We start from the raw sequence: 8,223 nt of genomic DNA, 5'->3' as shown, positions 1-8,223 counted from the left end.
ATGCCATTCAACCATCTCACCCTCTGTTGTCCCCTTCTCCTCCTGCTTTCAGTCTTTCCCAGCATCAGGGTCTTTCCCAATGAGTCAGTTCTTCACATCAGGTGGCCAAAGTATTGGAGTTTACGCTTCAACATCAGTCCTTCCAATGAATATTCAGGACTGATTTCCTTTAGGATGGACTGGTTGGATCTCCTTGCTGTCCAAGGGACTCTCAAGAGTCATCTCCAACACCACAGTTCAAAAGCATCAATTCTTTGGTGCTCACCTTTCTTTATAGTTCAACTCTCTTATCCATACATGACCACTGGAAAACCAAAGCTTTGACTATATATACGGACCTTTGTTGGCAAAGTAATGTCTCTGCTTTTTAATATGCTGTCTAGGGTTGGTCATAACTTTTCTTCCAAGTAGCAAACGTCTTTTAATTTCATGGCTGCAGCCACCATCTGCAGTGATTTTGGAACCCCCCAAAATAAAGTCTATCACTGTTTCCATTGTTGCTGTGTGTGTAGGAGAAATGAGAACTTGAGACCCAAAGGAACATGCTAAGTAATAAATATAGAATTAGATCATTTTATTATTGAGCAAAAAAAATCACAATGCATGCAAGTTACTCAAAAATGACCATAAATCTATAATGGATTTTCAGTTCTGGAAATTACTTAGTCTAGAATTAAAGATACAGTTGTTACACCTCATCTAAATTTTAATAAACAGAAGCAGTTTTTCAATTCGTGTTAGTAGTTACATCGAGTTTACTCACATCATTTTTTTCATAATTCTTTATCAAGTTTACTCTGATGTCCTTATTTTCAAAAATTTATCAGCCTTACTCCAATATTGTTCCTGATAATTCTTTATCAATACTTTCTATTTGCCTCTGCCAGTGAATCTAGGATGTATGATCAGTGACCTGCTTCGACATTCTTCAGTAATGTTTCCCACCTGTGAAAGAAGCCAGGTGGAAAAGACTACATACTATATGATTTCATTTATGTGAAACTTTCAGAAAAGGCAAATATTTTTAGGTTGATTTATAATTCATTCCCTAGTGGCTCAGACAGTAAAGCATCTGCCTGCAATGCGGGAGAGCCGGTTCGATCCCTGGGTCAGGAATATCCCCTGGAGAAGGAAATAGCAACCCACTCCAGTACTCTTGCCTAGAGAATTCCATGGATGGAGGAGCCTGGTGGGCTACAGTCCATGGGGTCACAAAGAGTCAGACACGACTGAGCAATATCACTTTCTTTCACTTATAATTGACATATAATATTGTATTAATTTTAGGTTTACAACATATTAATTTGACATGTGTATTGCATTGCAAAATGATCACCACAATAAGTTTAGTTAACATTCATCATTACACATAATTACATTTTTTTCTTGTAATGGGAACTTTTAAGGTCTACTCTTAGCAGCTTTCCAATATACAACATACTATTGTTAACCATAATTGTCATATGATGCATTACATCTTCAGCAATTGTTTATCTTGTAATGGGAAATTTGTACCTTTTGACCACCGTCACCCATTTTATCTACCCATTCCAATGTATTCTCGATATCTATGAGTTCAGGGTTTTGTTTTTTTTTTAAAGATTGCACATATAAATGAAATTCAGTATTTTTCTTTCCCTCTCTGGCCTATTTCACTAAGCATAATGTTCTTAAGGTCCATCCATGCTGTTGCAAATGGCTTTTTTTCTGACTGAATAGTATTCTATTGTATATGTATACCACATTTTCTTTTTTTTTAACTTCTTATTTTGTATTGGGGTATAGTCAATTAACAATGTTGTGATAGTTTCAGATGAACAATGAAGGGACTCAGCTATATATATACATGTATCCATTCTCTCCCAAACCCCCCTCCCATCCAGATTACCACATAATGCATAGCAGAGTTCCATGTACTATATAGTAGGTCCTTGTTGGTTATCCATTTTAAATATAGCAGTGTGTACATGTCCATCCCAAACTCCCAAACTATCCTTTCCCCCAACAACCATAAGTTTGTTCTCTAAGTCTGTGAGTCTCTGTTTTGTAAATAAGATCATTTGTATCATTTCTTTTTAGATTCCATAAATAAGGGCTGTCATATGATATTTCTCCTTTTCTGTTTGACTTCACTCACTATGACATTCTCTACATCCATCCATGTTGCTGCAAATGGCATTATTTCATTCTTTTTAATGGCTGAGTAATATTCCATCATATATATGTACACACCTTCTTTATCCATTCCTCTGTCAGTGGACCAGAGAAGGCGATGGCACCCCACTCCAGTACTCTTGCCTGGAAAACCCCATGGACGGAGGAGCCTGGTAGGCTGCAGTCCATGGGGTCGCTAAGAGTCGGACACGACTGAGAGACTTCACTTTCACTTTTCACTTTCATGCATTGGAGAAGGAAATGGCAACCCACTCCAGTGTTCTTGCCTGGAGAATCCCAGGGACGGGGGAGCCTGGTGGGCTGCCATCTATGGGGTCGCACAGAGTCCGACACGACTGAAGCGACTTAGCAGCTGTCAGTGGACGTTTAGGTTACTTCCATGTCTTGCCTATTGTAAACAGTGCTGTGATGAACATTGGGGTGCATGTATCCTTTCAAACCATGTTTTTCTCTGAATATATGCCCAGGAGTAGGATTGCAGGGTCATATGGTAGCTCTAGTTTTAGTTTTTTTAGGAACCTCCATACTGGTCTCCATAGCGGCTGTACCAATTTACACTCCCACCAAAAGTTTGGGAGGGTTCCCTTCTCTCCACACTCTCTCCAGCATTTACTGTTTGTGGATTTTTTCAGTCAGTTCAGTCACTCAGTTGTGTCTGAGACCCCATGGACTGCAGCACGCCAGGCCTCCCTGTCCATCACCAACTCCCAGAGCTTACTCAAACTCATGTCCATCAAGTCGGTGATGCCATCCAACCATCTCATCCTCTTTCATCCTCTTCTCCTCCTGCTTTCAATCTTTCCCAGCATCAGGGTCTTTCCCAATGAGTCCGTTCTTTGCATCAGGTAGCCAAAGTATTGGAGTTTCAGCATCAGTCCTTCCAATAAATATTCAGGACTGATTTCCTTTAAGATTGATTGGTATGATCTCCTTACAGTCCAAGGGACTCTCAAGAGTCTTTTCCAACACCACAGTTCAAAAGCATCAATTTTTCGGCACTTAGCTTTCTTTATTTGTCAACAAAGGTCCGTCTAGTCAAGGCTATGGTTTTCCCAGTAGTCATAGATGGATGTGAGAGTTGCACTATAAAGAAAGCTGAGCGCTGAAGAATTGATGCTTTTGAACTGTGGTGTTGGAGAAGATTCTTGAGAGTCCCTTGGACTGCAAGGAGATCCAACCAGTCCATCCTAAAGGAAATCAATCCTGGGTGTTCATTGGAAGGACTGATGTTGAAGCTGAAACTCCAATATTTTGGCCACCTGATGTGAAGAGCTGACTCATTTGAAAAGACCATGATGTTGGGAAGGGTTGAAGGCAGGAGGAGAAGGGGACAACAGAGGATGAGATGGTTAGATGGCCTCACCGACTCAATGGACATGAGTTTGGGTAAACTCCGGGAGTTGGTGATGGACAGGGAGGCCTGGCATGCTGCAGTTCATGGGGTCACAAAGAGTCGGACACAACTGAGCAACTGAGCTGAACTGAACTCAGGTTTTTGATGATAGCCATTTTGGCTGGTGTGAGTAATATCTCATTGTAGTTTTAGTTTGCATTTCTTTAATAATTAGCAGTGTTGAACATCTTTTCATGTGCCTATTGATCATCTGTATGTTTTCTTTGGAGAAATGTCTATTTAGGTCTTCTGCCCATTTTTTGAGTGGGTTTTTTGTTTTGATGCATCATGAACTGTTTATAAATTTTGGAGACAAATTCCTTATCAGTCACATCATTTTCAAATATTTTCTCCCAATCTGTGGGTTGTCTTTTCATCTTGTTTACTATTTACTTTGCTATGCTATGCTATGCTATGCTAAGTCACTTCAGTCGTGTCCGACTCTGTGTGACCTCATAGACGGCAGCCCACCAGGCTCCCCCGTCCCTGGGATTCTCCAGGCAAGAACACTGGAGTGGGCTGCCATCTCCTTCTCCAATGCATGAAAGTGAAAAGTGAAAGTGAAGTCTCTCAGTCGTGTCCGACTCTTAGCGACCCCATGGACTGCAGCCTAACAGGCTCCTCCGTCCATGGGATTTTCCAAGCAAGAGTACTGGAATGGGGTGCCATTGCCTTCTCCAAAAGCTTTTAAGTAGGTCCCATTTATTTATTTTTGTTTTTATTTTCATTATTCTGGGAGACAAATCAAAAAAATATTGCTACAATTTATGTCAGAGAATTTTCTGCCTGTATTTTCCTCTAAGCATTTTATACTGTCTGGTCTCATGTTTAGAATACCACATTTTCTTTATCCTTCATTCATTGGTGAACATTTCAGTTGTTTCCATGTCTTGTCTATTGTAAATAATGCTGATTGAACATGGGAGTGCAGATATCTTTTTGAATTATGTTTTCTATATTTTGGATATATGCCCAGGAGTGGAATTGCTGGATCATATGGTAACTCTATTTTTAGCTTTTTGAGAAACCTGAAAACTGTTTTCCACAGTTGCTGCACTAATTTACATTACCACCAAGAGTACATGAGGGTTCTTTTTTCTCTGTATCCTCCCCAACACTTCTTATTGATATTAAGACTGGTGATTAGTTAATAATCATTAAAGCTGGATGTTGTGTATGTGAGGGTAATGTGTTGTTCTAGTCTCTTCACTTTTGTGTATGTCTGAAATATTTTATAACCATTTTTTTAATTTAGAAAAAATTCAAATGACTTTAAAGTGATTTTCAATGGAAAAGATAGGACAATTTGAACATCAAAAAGATTATAACTCTTCATATATCAATGTAACCTGATTCCAATGAAAATATCAACCATTTTTTAAAAATCTATACAAATTGAATCTGAAATTAATATAAAAAACAAAGAAAAGTTGCCAAGAAAACTGAAAAAGAAAACGAGAGGAAACTAAAGTCCTCTCAAGTATGAAACATTCTACGAAGCATCAGAAACCAAGGAAAGAAAGAAGAGTGTGGGAGAAGGAAGCAGATAACAGTTTTAAATGCTGTTGTTGTCAGCTTCCTTTTCACATTGGTAGCTTAAAACAAAACAAAACCTGAGACCCAGGCACTTCCCCAGACCGCTTAAATCACAACCGCTGAGGCTGAGGGCCACAGCTCTGCTGATTTTAACATACTGTTAGGATTGAGAATCAGTCATGCAATTGTTAGGCAGGCCTTCTTCTGTCACCCAGGATCTAGGACCTCAGCTGAAAACTGTAGACTCTAGATCTCCCCCAGTAGAGGTCCCAACAACTGGGGATAGACCTCTAGATCCCTTTAGTGGTAGGAGTGGAAATGCAATGTTTATGGGGAAGACATTTTCCCTAAAGACAAGAGAGGGATGGTCACAAATATCAAGGTGCTGGCAATAAGAAAAGAATAATATCTAATTCTCACTCTTTTGTCTGCTTAGGGAAGGCTTTACCAATCCGTCCCTGCGCCTCCTTGACCAGGGGGAGGAGAATGGAGAGGGCAGGTTTTCCCCTCCATGAAGCCAATTGCTTGAGAAGTTGATTGTGGGGGTAGGGGAATGAGGTGCATGAATTGTCCATACCTTTCTAAGTATCGCTTCTTCAAGGAAGCCTTCTGTGGTTGCACAGCGTAGACTAGCATCCCTTGTCACCTAGTCTCCTGAAACAATTTTCCTCCAGAGCGTTTAATCTCTTTGTGATTATTTGTATATTTCTTCTAGGTTATTAGCTTCACAAGGTTGGTGATCATGTCATTTTTGCTTTTTAATCTCATCCACTGTATCTCTACCTGGCACAAAGTAAGTATTTGCTAAATTTAATCGAATAGCTGAATGAATTTAAAAAGAAAAGGAAAATAAATAAATAAATGGAAAGGAGATCTATTGTTTTGACAAAATTTATATATAAAAGTACAAATATGTACACAGTATAAGCATTAAAAAACTTGATAGATATGTACAAAATGTTAACATTGATTTTGTTTAAGTTGTAGAATCGCAAGTTATTTTTATTTCCATTATAATTTATAAAACTTCTACATAGGTGTTAAGTACTTTTCTAACCAGAAACAAGGAAATTAAAGCAAAGAATACACCAGCAAAGGGTATATGTTAATGTTAATGTTTAGGCCCCGGAGTCAGAAAGGACTGGACTTGGGTTCTGCCTCTGTTACTTCCCAGCCATGTGATCTGGGGCAGGTTATTGCCTCCATGATTATAAGTTTCCTCATCTGTAAAGGGGGAGCGGGCATGGGGATCATCAAAGAATCTTGGCTTAAGTTGGATGTGAGGATTTAATTTGGAGAATACATGTAAGCACTTGGTAATAAATGCTTCTTAAGAGTCAACTGTTATTACTTTGGGAGAAAAGATCTCTTTCCCTTGGCACTGTAATGAGCTTCTAACTGTAACTATGTATGTAAATCCATTAGGTTGTAGTTAACATTTTAATACTTGACTCCAGCTTTGATTAAAATTTAATGCATCACCAACAGGTGGCAGCATATCATGGTTTCTTCACCGTATTAGGCCTGTCTTTGTGTCTGTGCTGGACAATTTTCCTTGTTAGAATCTGTTTTTAAAGTAAGAGACTGCTGAGTTTAATTTTAATTTTATCTATATGGAAACCTGGATATGTGGTAAAAACAAAGAACTCAACTTATTCATTTGCTTAAAGGGCAGGTCAGGGGAAAAGATGTTGAGAACAACCTCTGTGGGCTATTTCCACAGTGTCCCCTTTAGCTAATCAAGTAAACTTAGAATACATGGTGGAAAACATTTTCTAATTCTCAAATGGAAATACCAGCCTTGGGAGTAAAGAATATATTTCTTAGTCACGCAAAATAAATGTTTCGATGAATCTCGAATTATGGAGATTCCCCTATCCCATCTCCTTTAAAAAATGTTTTTCATTTGACAGGGGCATTGCCCTTTGTTAATCACTGGACCTTCACAATTAGGGGCAAGAATTACTTCTATTTTACAGGCCAGGAAATGGAGGCTCAGAGAAAAAAATGCTCTCATAAGCAGAAAATATGAATTCAAATCTAGCTCATTCATTCATCAGAAACAAGAATTTGTTAAGTTCCTGGTTCCAAATAGGAAAAGGAATACGTCAAGGCTGTATATTGTCACCCTGCTTATTTAACTTCTATACAGAGTACATCATGAGAAACGCTGGACTGGAAGAAGCGCAAGCTGGAATCAAGATTGCCGGGAGAAATATCAATAACCTCAGATATGCAGATGACACCACCCTTATGGCAGAAAGTGAAGAGGAACTCAAAAGCCTCTTAATGAAAATGAAAGAGAGTGAAAAAGTTGGCTTAAAGCTCAACATTCAGAAAATTAAGATCATGGCATCTGGCCCCATCACTTCATGGGAAGTAGATAGGGAAACAGTGGAAACAGTGTCAGACTTTATTTTGGGGGGCTCCAAAATCACTGCAGATGGTGATTGCAGCCATGAAATTAAAAGACACTTGCTCCTTGGAAGGAAAGTTATGACTAACCTAGATAGCATATTAAAAAGCAGAGATATTACTTTGCCAGCAAAGGTCCATCTAGTCAAGGCTATGGTTTTTCCAGTGGTCATGTATGGATGTGAGAGTTGGACTGTGAAGAAGGTTGAGCACCGAAGAACTGATGCTTTTGAACTGTGGTGTTGGAGAAGACTCTTGAGAGTCCCTTGGACTACAAGGAGATCCAACCAGTCCATCCTAAAGGAAATCAAACCTGGGTGTTCATTGGAAGGACTGATGCTAAAGCTGAAACTCCAGTACTTTGGCCACCTCATGCAAAGAGTTGACTCATTGGAAAAGACTCTGATGCTGGGAGGGATTGGGGGCAGGAGGAGAAGGGGACAACAAAGGATGAGATGGCTGGATGGCATCACTGACTCGATGATGAGTTTGAGTGAACATGAGTTTGAGTGAACTCTGGGAGTTGGTGATGAACAGGGAGGCCTGGCGTGCTGCAATTCATGGGGTCGCAAAGAGTTGGACATGACTGAGTGACTGAACTGAACTGAACTGAACTGATTTATGCCAGTACTATGCTAGCTTCTGGAGAGGCAATGGCTTACCAGGAATATACCTCCAAAAGGTCTTAGTCTCTGTCCTTACAG

Source organism: Bos grunniens, chromosome 5 (genome assembly GCF_055505025.1).
Source record: "Bos grunniens cultivar Pamir isolate PY7600 chromosome 5, Bosgru_T2T1.0, whole genome shotgun sequence".
Taxonomy (NCBI): Eukaryota; Metazoa; Chordata; class Mammalia; order Artiodactyla; family Bovidae; genus Bos; species Bos grunniens.
This window is presented reverse-complemented; position numbering follows the sequence as displayed.